Here is a 12739-nt window from a genome sequence, read left to right as displayed (position 1 = left end):
GGTATTGGGGGACAATCTTGCATGGATTTATTGAAAGTGCACTCCAGTGAAGATGTCTCTTGATGAACAAAATATGGATCATCAAGATCCCTTTGATTATGCCCCTCCCAGTCACAATGTGAGTGGTTGTTATAACAGTACGAGTCATCTTGTGGCTCTAGAAGGTGTTCATACTCTTTCAATTCTTGGTGACACTCCCCACCACCATTAGAATAATGACTTAAATCATTTTGTGGTGGTAGGAAATATCCCATATGATTCTCTTGCTCATCTTGTGGTTCTGAAGCATATCTTCATGAATTGGAGTACTCAAGATCTGTAATTTCTTGGTGATATTCCCAGCCACCATTAGAGATTGGTGATGGTGGGTAATATCCCATAAAATCTGTTTGATTATAAGATGAGTTGAACTCCATTTGAATTTTGTGAAACACATCACTAATGAAAATTGAAATTCATGTCACAGATGAGAATTTCTTAGTGAGGCAATAACTCAAACACCTTGCTATCAACTTAAAGCATAGAACAAAAATAAAGAAAATGCTTAATTTAAACTTCTCACCCACTTAATCATTGTCGATCTAAATCAATCCCCGGCAACGGCGCCAAAAACTTGATGAGGGAAAAAAGTGATTCCACACAAACTCACCAGCAAGTGTACCGGGTCGCATCAAGTAGTAATAACTCACAAGAGTGAGGTCGATCCCATAGGGATTGATGGATTGAGCAATTTTAGTTAGGTGATGAATTTAGTTAAGCGAATATTTGATGATTTGAGTGATTTTGATTAACAGAAGCTAAATTGCAAGAAAATAAAAGGTGCAGAATGAAAATTAGCTAAATCTTAAAGTGCAGGGAAAGTAAATTACAGAAACATAAAGTGCAAGAAAGTAAAAGAGCTGAAACTTAAATTGCAAGAAAAGTAAATTACCGAAACTTAAAGTGCAAGAAATGTAAATTGCTGAATCTAAATTGCTAAGAAATGTAAATTGCTTAAAGAACAAAAGGATTTGGGTACTGGGATTCAGAATTTAACTAGAAAATGCAAGCTAAAGTAAATCAGAGAGCTATGAGATGAAGAGATTCAGCTCAGTAGCAAAACAAAAATGGAAAATTGCTTGAAGAAACAAACAGCAAGAAAACGTAGTTCAATTATGAAATTCTAAAAGAGAAATTGAAGATCGAAGAAGAGTAATGAGATCAGAAAGTAGATCTAGATCTCAATTACTTCCTTGACCAATCAGAAAAGAAATTGCAGAAGAAATAAAAATGAAAACAACAAAGGAAATTCAGATCCAATTCTCCAATTCTCAGAACTATATAAAGGAAAAGCAAAGATGATTCTCAGATCAAGAAATTCAATGGAGTTCTTCAATCTCAAGTCAAAACCCAAAACAGAAAGTAAAAGTTGCAGAAGAAAGAAAATGAAAACAGAAAGCAAATTAGATCTAATCCCAATTACCAAATTTAAAATGAAAATTTAAAAGTGAAAAACTAAAAATGAGCAAAAGGTCCTTTTACAAATCAAACTTAACCCTATTTATACACTTTCTATTTTGGTCTTCAAAGTTTGGAGTGGGTTGATTTTTGGATTTGAAGAAACATGGGTCCGGTTGGCTTTGGTTCAAGTTGGGTTTGAGGCATGGGTCAGCTCCCAGGGGAGCGCTCCGTTTGGTCTTGTGAATGCTACGTTCACTTAGCCTTGTCATGTGCCAAGCCTCCTTGCCCATAGCTCCTTGTCCATAGCGTTCACTCTTTGAACGCTACGTTCAAATTGTGAACGCTACACTTGATTGCTTGCTTTCCTTGGCTTTATGGCACGGAAAAGGTGAAGAAAGGGAGCTCTACGTTGCCTTTTTCCAATGTTTCGTCTTGGTGATTCTTCCTCCCAATGCTTGAAGCACGAAAATGTTGCCTCTAGAGAACGCTACGTTGCCTTCTTTGAGCGCTTGGGCTTTGCTCACTTGTTTCTAAGCCAAGCTCCACGACATAGGTGAAAGAAGTGAACGTAGCATTCACATATTTGAACGCTACTCCTTGGCCCATGCTTGGTGCATCTTTGAGCCTTGGCCAATGCATGTTTGGTGTGCGCTTTGCTTCCCTTGGTTGAGCGCTACGTTTCTTTGTTTGAGCGCTGGCTTTTGTGAGCCTTGCTGTGCCTTGCTTCCTTGGTTCCAAGAGTCAAGAAAAAGTGAAAGAAAGGCAACGTAGTGTTCTCTTCTTTGAACACTATGCCTTGATGATTGTTGCACGAGTTTGGTTCCTTTGTGAACGCCACGCTTTAATGTCATGGGCCACGCTTTTAAAAGCGTGGCCTAAGGTCCAAAGCGTGCTCCAAAACTCTTCTTTCCCTTTTTTTCATCATTTCTTCACCTACAAACAACCAAACAACTAATCAAAGTCCCACCAAAATCACTGGATCTTTACATCATTTATAAAACCAATTAATTCTAGCATAAAACCTATGATTTTGTGTAAAATAATTGATGTTTGATTGATTCAAGGTAATCATGAAAATCCACTCCAATTACTTACTTATTGTGCAAGAAAGTGCATAAAACCTAATGAAACTAATGAAAAATACTTGTAAAACTAGCATAAGATGATTTGTCATCAATGAGATTGGCGATGACTGAGTGTGGCCAGAATGGCGGAGATGGAAAGGTTTGGGTGTCATCCCGCTTGCGTGTTAACTTGAAAAATTTTATCGAATGGCAAGTTGAGGATGGAGGATTCCCTCTCTTGTCGTGACGTGGATGTGGGAAAGATGGAAATGTACTCTCCTTCGTATTGTTTTCCCCACATTCTTCTCTGGTTGCAAGGTGGAAAGGCACACTCCTTCAATGTGGAAAGGCACTCTCCTTTGTGATACCTCCAAGAGAAGGTGGAAAGGCACTCTCATTCGTTAAAGTTCCTCCTAGGGATGCGCAACCTAGAGACCATATCCGGGTTAGCTACCGGATGTATCGGGTTCTAGCGATTTAATCGACACGTGAGCTCACATCCAGTAAGATAGACATACATTATATGCATATATGTGCTTTGTTCGATTATGCATTAATTGGGCCTACATATGTGATTATTATGCTTACTTGCTAAATTTTCTATCTATTGTAATTGTATTCTACTTATGTTTGCCTTGTTTGTTTGTTTGTCTGTGTGGTTCCACCGGAGTTGGAGGATTGGAGTAAGGCGGAGGATTGAGGGTTTTGGTTAGAGTTCGGTTAAGTTTAGGAACCTTAGAGAACCGCCCCTGTTTATGGTTTTCGTTTTAAGTCTTTGAGTGTCGGAGTTCTAGGATTGCCTCTGACATTTCTGGGACCTTATATCTTATGTATGCGGCACCATTACCATGCAAAGAACCTCCGGTTCTCATTTCATACGGATATTTGTGTTTTTCAGATGCATGTTGAGAGACACCTCACTAGGCATCCGGAGTTCTTGCAGTGAAGTGGGTCTTTTGGGATATTATATTTTTTTTTATATATATATATATATATATATATATATATATATACATATATATATATATATATATATATATACATATATATATATACATATATATATATATATATATGTATAGAACTCTCCTTATAAACTTGTTTTACTTTTGCACCTCATAGAGGATTTATGGAGAATTAGGGTTTCTTTTATATATTTCGGAACTCGGGTTTTATATGTATGTATGTATGATATTCTCCGGTCAGCCTTAGCTTCGTAAGTTGAGCTCGGAGCTTGATTTTTTTGTATCCTTAGCACTCTGTTTTTAGTATCTATAAGTATCTTTATTTCCCTTCGTACGCAAGTAATTGTTATTCCTGAGCCTTGCGCTTTTAATTTTACGATTTTGCTTTACCTATCCTGCAAGGCTCCTCGTATGTTATATTCTTTTATTATTATTATTATTATTATTATTATTATTATTATTATTATATATATTTTATTCTAGAAGTCGTAATACCATACCACCTATGTTTTACGACTTAAGCGTAAAGCTTTGTGTGGTAGGGTGTTACAATGTTGCTGTTTTAAACTTCAAAACTCTGTTATATCTGTTGTTAGCTAGTCGGTCTAAACTCTGCGAACTGAGACTAGTTCCTCATGACTATATATATATATATGTAAGGTTTATGCAAGGTTGTATATTTCCATGTTCTGTTCTTATCGTGCTTACGCATTTGGTTATTGTATGTGAACGGTTCGTGCTTTGTAATTCCGCTTTTATGCGACTTTGAGCTTTTATTCCTTCATTGAGCTTCTAGTATTATTACTTCTTTCAATGTATATATACTATATTATGAGCCTTAGAACTGTCGTGGCACTTTGTTAAATATTAAAAACTCAAGGCCACATAGATAATGCAAATATTTAAAGTTGTGTATTACATGCAGTATTTTGTGAATATGCGACAATAATACTAATAATGATTCCTAAATTTTCTGCTTTAATTTTCTTTTTCTTCTACTATACATGCATAACAAATAGCATTCTAATTTTTATTTTGTATTCTGATTTCTATAAACTCAGTATATACCACTCCTGTAATTTTATGTTATGAAAATTAACAATTTTTGCAATTAATGTTTACCTATTTGTGTCTGAGCTACTTTAAATAACTTATAACGCACTTGAATTTTACTTCTAGTTTCAGCTCAAAACAAAAACAAATTTTTTTACACTTTTAAGATGTGAACATCTTGGTTAAAATGACATTTCCTGTAGATGATAAATCACTACTACATTTCACTCATTTAGTAACATTTATCTTTTAACATTTATTAAAATGTTAGTAATTATAATAAAACTAAATATTAAGTAACATTTTTTTATAAAATGTTAGTAAATGGGTTTAATTTTTATAAAAAGTTTACAAAAACTGTTACCTATTCCTAATTTCATAAATAAAAAAATTCTTACTATTCTGAAATCGAATCCATGCTCACTCTCAATGCTCTGAATTTCTCAATCTCGCTTGCCTCCTCAATCTCTCAGTTCTCGATCTTGTTCTGCCTCCTCAATTTTTGGTTTTGCCTCCTCTCGATCTCTCGCTCTGCCTCGTCGATCTCATGCATGATTCAATCGCAGACTCAATCTCATTCCAGTAAGGTAAGATTTAAAATCATAGGTGATTCTCTTCAAATTCCTAGGGTTTGATTTTCATAGTTGTAGCTGATTCTTCAAATCTCTTCAAGTCGGAAGAGTCTGAGTTTAGTAAAAATGAACTAATTCGCTCTTCAAATCTGTAGAAGTTTTAATCCAATTAGCTCCGTGAGAGTTGAATAGCTAATTGATCTTAATGAATTTTTTGACTCGTGATCTAGCAGGTCAAATCAAAGGAGATGTTTAATTTGAGGAGGTAGGAACCCTAAAATTGATTCCGATGGGGCAAGGAAAGATTTTGATTCGAAGGATCGACAATTCAACGATGTTGGAAATCTAATACCGGATGATGAAGTTCATAAAAGATGGAGATGTCGTTACGAATTGAAGGTTAATAACCCAATGTTTTTGAGATTCTTTTCATGAGTTTTCTTTTTATCTAATTTTTTCTGCTCAAGCATGTAGAACAAAAATAAAAGCCAAAAGTTCAAAATAAAGTAAGTTTGAACTACTGATTCACAAGCTCATATGTTATTTCCTTGCATGAAGTTGTTGTTGTAAATTAATAAGTTGAATTGCTGAGTCTTCTGTATCTGGAAATTAACTTATTTTTGCAGAGGCTTAGGGAAAAAGCAGCAAATAGAAACGAAAATGAATTTTACTTTAAGATGATCAAGACAAAATCGTTGATGGAGTTCATAAACTAGAGTATTAACTTTCTGTGCTTTTTTATTTGTTTATTGCTGGTTCAGTGATTGTAACTAATTGTAATTAATTATTTCATCAGAGGTTCCTTACAGAGAAGGACAATCAATTGGCGTGATTCCAGATGGCATTGACAAGAATGGAAAGCCTCACAAGCTCGGATTGTATTCTATTGCTAGCAGTGCTCTTGATGATCTTGGAGACTCATAAAAAATTGTGAGTCCTATTTTGGAGACCTATACATAATTTGGGTTATACCCTTTTGTTCTGTTCATACTTTAATTGCTCTGTAATATGATATATTTGATATGATGCTTTCATTCACTCACCCAGGTTTCTCTATGTGTGAAACGTCTTGTGTATACAAATGAAAATGGAGAACTTGTCAAGGGAGTCTACTCAAATTTACTTGAATTTCTGTTTGAATAGGTAAAAATTTAATGCTTCTGATAAGTACATCTTTCTTTCAATGTATTGGTTTGCAGAGAAAACTAATAAGTCAAACCTTCTGCCGTTATAACAGAATCACCATTCTCATATGGCAAAATGTGACCATATTATAGTAATTTTTGAATACACCCATTTCCTTTAGTTGAATTTCAAGGCCTTATTTTTAATCTTTAACATGAAGTTGGAGAACTGTCTTGTACTCTTGTCTGGGAGAGGTTGATTCTTTTTAACTGCCAATTTGAAGAATTATTTATTAAATAGCTTTTTTCTTCCTTAGTTGGTACTTTGGCAGACTCTTCGTTTTTTCATTCTAATTTCACCATAAATTGGAGATCTTCCTTGTTGCATGAAAGTGTCATGTTTTTTATAACAGCTAAGTCTTAGTTCCAAAAGGTGAGGATGATACATATATCCAACAATACATCTAACAATGTCTTACTGTCTTATTAAACAAGATAGAATTCGGTAACAAGCTCTTTTAAACTAAGAAGATTGATATATTAAAAAAGTGGGCATTAAGGTCTTCAAGGTAGTAGGAATTACATATAATAAAAATTACAAATTCAATGAATGACTTTTGTTTTATCATTTTACTAATCTCTTGATTTTGAAAGATCTTTTTCCTTCAATTAGATATGAAGTCTATGTAGAATAAGCTTCACACCCATTCTAATATAATAGTAGAGAAGTATGTGTTAGTTCCATCGACGACGGATACATAGAATATTCCTTTAAAGTTTAAACTAAAAATACAGCAACGATATTCAAAATTTCAACTGCACATCAAAACACATACTTTGTATTCTTAGTTTCTTACTACTCTCGAGGAACAGTTAATAATAAGTCAAGAAATATAAATGGAAAATGCACTCCAATAATCCAAGGTCTAAGAGGCATGCATTTTGAAAAGACTTTGTCCTTTCATTCTTTGCATTTGGCTTAACCTTTTTTGGTTTAGAAAATGATTATGCGCCAAGTAATTACAGTTATTAAGTTGAGATATCTAGTCTTGCCAGTTACTAATGGAATTTGATAGGTAAAAAGTTCAGACACGGAATTTGATAAGTAAAAATTTAATGCTTCTGCTTCTGTTTGAATTTTTGTTCATTCATTGAAAGTGATGCTCTTTGATGTTGTAAATGCTGGAATGCTGTTTTAATTTTTTTATAGTTGAATTTTTCTAATTAATTTTAATTGATTAATTGATTGATTTATTTATTACTTTTACTTGGTGAAACGAAGATGTGTTCGAGCGGCTCATAGCGCTGAGAGGCAGTGCCGCAGTCAAGTAATCAAGCTACTGCCCTTCCTTGGGAGGGATAGGAGCCCTTCTTCTCGAGCATTGAATAGCATGGCCTGCCTTTGGATGGGCTTTTGACAGAAAAGGCAACGAAAACAGTAACTGGCCTGCGGAACTAAAAGTCCAACAGCAGGAGAATACCTATAGAATGGAGAATCTTCTCCAACTTCATAGGACTCCCTTAGGATTGAAAGGAGATCCTATGAAAGACTTTGTTTAGGACTTTGTTCTTGATCTGGGATCGGGGAAAACGTTTACCTTTTAGTAGCTCTCTTTCTGAACCAATAGATCCCGTACAAAAAGCATCTCCGTCCGCTTGAATAAGCTCACTCTTGGTTAGCTATGAACACAGAGTGAAGAATCGCTAAGGCCAATTATTCCTTAGTCTTTTGCCAAGTGAATTAGAGAGGCGGATCCTCTTTGTACGCTATTTGCCTATCTTTCTTTTTGTGTGGGTGCCACAGAATGGGCGAACATCACCAGAGAGCAGGGCCAGTGCCAGGATGCTTCAGAAATAGCTGCTTCTCCGGATCCGGGCTTTCTTACTTATCTGATAGGCATGGGGCATAAATAAAATAAGTAGTAGGCTTTCAGCTATATATATATATATATATAATTCTCATTTCCAAGCACCATATATCAACAAACTGATTATTATTATTAATTAATTAATTAATTCCGATCTTCATATTCCAAATGTCTTCAATAACGCAAGTAGCAATCCCAAATGTTGTCCTGCAATCATCCTTCAGCATGCTGGTCATAGGCTTTGGAACTGCTGCCTTCGAAACTGATGACGGTGACGTCCATAAATTGGCATTAATGGAGGCCATCAAGCTCGGTTACAGGCAATTCGACACTGCTTCTATATATGGCTCCGAACAGGCTCTGGGAGAAGCCATTGCTGAAGCCCTTAAACTTGGTCTCATAAACTCCAGGGATGAACTTTTCATCACTTCCAAGTTATGGTTATCTGATAACCATCCCGATCTTGTTATTCCTGCTCTATGCAAATCACTTCAGTAAGACCTACTTAATTAGTTTAATTAAGTTCAATAATACGAATGAATAACTTATGGACTTGTGGTAATTCATATGCAAGAATCTTGGATTAGAATACTTAGATCTCTACTTGATTCTGCTTTCCCTCACTCCATTTCAGCCATTCTAGTCTCGTTCTTCTCTTGCTCACCCTCACCGCGCGCTACCCGTCACTGGTGGTTGTCAATTCTGGTAAGGTTTGTTCTGCTAGCTTTTTTATCTTGTGATTTTCTTAAGTAATGACATTTGTAGTGTCTTGCTATTTGCTAAGAAGTGGTTGTTAAATACTTAAACTGTGCAGTATCTTTAGTAAAATCTGCTCAAATCAGTATATTTAGTAAACTGATAATAGAGAAATTGTCCTTCCAGCTCTGTTATCTATTTATGATGATTACTTTTTTATTCCTGTGATTTATTTGTAGTGAGGAGAATATATATTTGCTTTGCAGGGTTGGGTTTGTTATTCTCTATATCTTAATAAGTGAATGCTTTTTTTGATTGTCTATATCTTAACAAGAACATTCATTAGGACTTCCATCTCTACTGTCAGATCCTAGTGCTAAGACACCAGAGGAGGCATTGGTATACATATTTGGTGAAGCTAGAAGAACCACACCATCAATTCTCTATTTACCACAATTTGATGTTTGGTGGGAAACTGTAAGTTCATATTTTAATTATTTGCATGTTAAATGAAAATGATCTCCCTGCCCAAAATTTATATTTTATACGCATGTGTTCACTTATGTTGTGGGGCTGATTCAATGCTACTTGAGTTTGATTGGTTTTGGTTTTGTAATCCTACAGGCTCATAAACAACTCAGAGTTGTCCTCCAGACTTTGCTAGACAAATTGCCATCTAACATGCCTATCCTTCTACTGGAAACATCCTCAGTTTTGCTAGCTGAAGTTGAAGATGCACCACATCCACTTTTCCCTCATTGTTCAATGTATCGTTGATCTAATTCACAACAAAACACTTATTTTTTATATGGAATGTTGATAGAGTTTAAGTGCTATAAGTATTTTTTTTTCTTTTCTCATTTTATTTGCATCACGAAGCAAACTTGTACAATGATTATTGATTAATGAAAGAGGTTATAAAAATTTTATTTCGTGAATTTGTGAATTTAATGAAATATTTTATGTTGTAGTAATTAATTTTAGTATATTTATATTGTGTATAATATAAAATAAAAAATAGTATAATATAACTAAAAAAATATTACTAAAGATTTTTTGTAACATTTTTTAAGTGTTACAAAAAATATCTATGGTAATATTTTTTTTAAGTGTTACAAAAAATATCTATGGTAATATTTTTTTTAAGTGTTACAAAAAATATCTATGGTAACATTTTTTTAAGTATTGCATAAAATATCTATTGTAACATTTTTTAAGTGTTACAAAAAGTTATCTAAACATTTTTCTAAGTGTTACAAAATATATCTATTGTAACATTTCTTTAAGTGTTACCAAGAAAAGTCTATTGTAACATTTCTTATAATATTACTATAGAAGAACTATCGTAACATTTTTACTAAATGTTATTAAATCTTTAGAAAAATATTAGTAAAATTATTTAGTAACATAGGGTATATTTAACATTTGTTAAAATATTACTAATATATATAGGTAATATTTTAATATGATTTGATAATATTTTTTAAATATTAGTAAAAATCAATTATGTAGTAGTGAATGGTAGTATAAATATAATTAATAAAGTCAGTAATTAGGGCATCAGGGCATTCAACTCTTTCGGTTGGTGAGAAAATAAAGTCATAGTAGTTATATCACATTAATGGTTTGTTAGGTACATGCATATATTTTCGTATTGTTTTCGTCATTCAAAAGCTTCCGATACGCATCCACATCTTCGACTGAGTTGAATGGAAGTAATGCAATGTTATAGAAGGAAATTGGCAAGATGAAAAAAAGTATTCAACATTTATTACATTCAATATTATTTTTCTAAATAGAAAATGCTTTATAAACACCACAAATTGTCGACCAAAACAATTATTATGTACATACATGTGTTTTACTATTTGGTCAGCAAAGGATCGGCCATAAAAAATAATCAAAAATTTCATAATAGAATAATCAAATATTTCATAAATAGCATAATCAAACATTTGTAGAGTAGTATGATTTTTTATTTTCTATGGCATTTTTTAATCTAGGAGACCATCTTTTGTGAATTGAAATTATATTTAAGAATTTATCGTTGCTAGTTAATAAGTTGTTCAATGCACAAAATGAAATTTAAATTTGTAATACTTAGTTAAACGAAAAAATAAATTAACCACTCCACTAACCAAGATAATTTTAAAGTAGTGTAATAATTAATCACACGTTAATGAATACAAAAAGTCAGCCACTACTATTTATTTTGTACTGTTATTCATATTTTGATTACAAATATAATTCTAGTTTGATTATATTATATACGTCAATTAGTTTCATACCGTTTAAAAGTTTAACTTGTAATCAAGTCTTTATATTAGATAAATATTTGTTTCGGTGATATTAAGTAGCCAAAAAGTAATTACAATATAAAAATATTATATAAAAATTTATATTTTTTTGATAAACAAGTAATATACACTTTTTTATCACACACCCTTTTTATCACCTACATTTATCTTCGTGCTTGGAGCCATAAATATTTTTTCTAAAATCAATTTCAGTTTTTCCAAAATTAAATCTCTAACATTCTTCAATCACATTATTATCCATTAAAATACAATTTTTCTGTAAAAATATACAATAAGACACATAGTTTTTAAAATTTGGTAATATTAATTATAAAAATTAATTATTTATACACATCATATATATGATATTATGAATATTATGAGTACAAAATTATGGATGTTATGAGCAAATTTATCAATTGAATAAATTAATTTAAGAATTTGACATTTTTTCAAATTCAATTATGATAAAATTTAAAAACATCTCTGTTAACTTGATAGTTACTTATGCAATAACTAAAAAAAGATATGTGTATGAATGAAATATCTAATAAACATGAATTTAATTTTTAGATGTTAGTTGTATGTGATTATGGATGTTATGTATATGAATTTATGAATGTTATGTATATGAACTTAGTTAGTACAGCATAATTATAAATACACATAAAAGCACACACAAAAAAAAATCAGTTTATTACCGTACCTCAATAAAACTAGTGAGGTTTTTCATATTCTCGAAAATTAGTTGACTGGCAACAATTTTATCGGGTGAGTCTGTCTGTTGTTCAAATTATTCTTCAACTCCTTTCGACATAGGTATCGTGTTAAGGTCGAATTCAAATGTCGTGTAAATGATAAAGGCAACTTCTTGTAAATTTCCTTAGCCTATCCCAATTATGCTTATAATTGAACTAAAGTTGTGATTTCTGGTATCTAAGAGCTATGAAGCACGGATTCTCCTATGGTGCCGGCGTATCCATGTCGGACACGAATCTGACACCGACACTCGACGGATACTTCAAACGAGCGTATCGGTGGCGTGTCTTCTTGCGGTGCAGAATTTTGGTGAAAAAAGGAGATACCAGCATGTGGGACGTCAAAGTTGATGACAACAATCCAGATCTGAGTGAGGTTTCGTATTTATCTTTAGATGAACCAAACATAGAAGCTGTGGTATTTGCGGATGATGGACTTGGAGGAGAAGAAATTGATACATTTTCTGTTAGCGAGATGGCAAGAGTAGATTAAAATTTTTTATTTTTTTAATAATTGCATAATTTTTAGACTTTTTTATGCAACTATGTTTCCTCTTATATTTACAATATGATATTTTATTAATTTAATATATTATTTAAATTTTAATTCACAACGTATCCTAAACGTGTCGTATCCAATTTTTTATAAAAAGAACGTGTCGGCGTATCCGTGTCGTGTCGTGTCCGTATCGCGTGTCGTATCGGTGCTTCCTAGTCTAAGAGAGTATTATAATTAAGGATATAATATTAATATCATGAATAACTAGGACTGATAAGAGTATAATAAATGGATTGATAGGAGAGTGAGATAAAAAAATTAAAATGTTATTAAGTTATATAAATAAAATAAATTTTGAAAACTTTTAGTTAATTTTCGCCGAAAATTTTTTGTTACCAAACTT

The 12739-nt window shown here is 32.7% G+C and overlaps 1 long non-coding RNA gene across 1 annotated transcript; it reads left to right on the top strand.

Annotated features, from left to right (window-relative positions):
• Positions 8194 to 9651, top strand: LOC107612123. The gene is made up of 3 exons (XR_002351754.1): positions 8194 to 8791; positions 9022 to 9259; positions 9407 to 9651. It is a non-coding gene; the product is annotated as an uncharacterized LOC107612123 (long non-coding RNA).

This window comes from Arachis ipaensis, chromosome B08, assembly GCF_000816755.2.
Source record: "Arachis ipaensis cultivar K30076 chromosome B08, Araip1.1, whole genome shotgun sequence".
Taxonomy (NCBI): Eukaryota; Viridiplantae; Streptophyta; class Magnoliopsida; order Fabales; family Fabaceae; genus Arachis; species Arachis ipaensis.
This window is presented reverse-complemented; position numbering and strand designations above follow the sequence as displayed.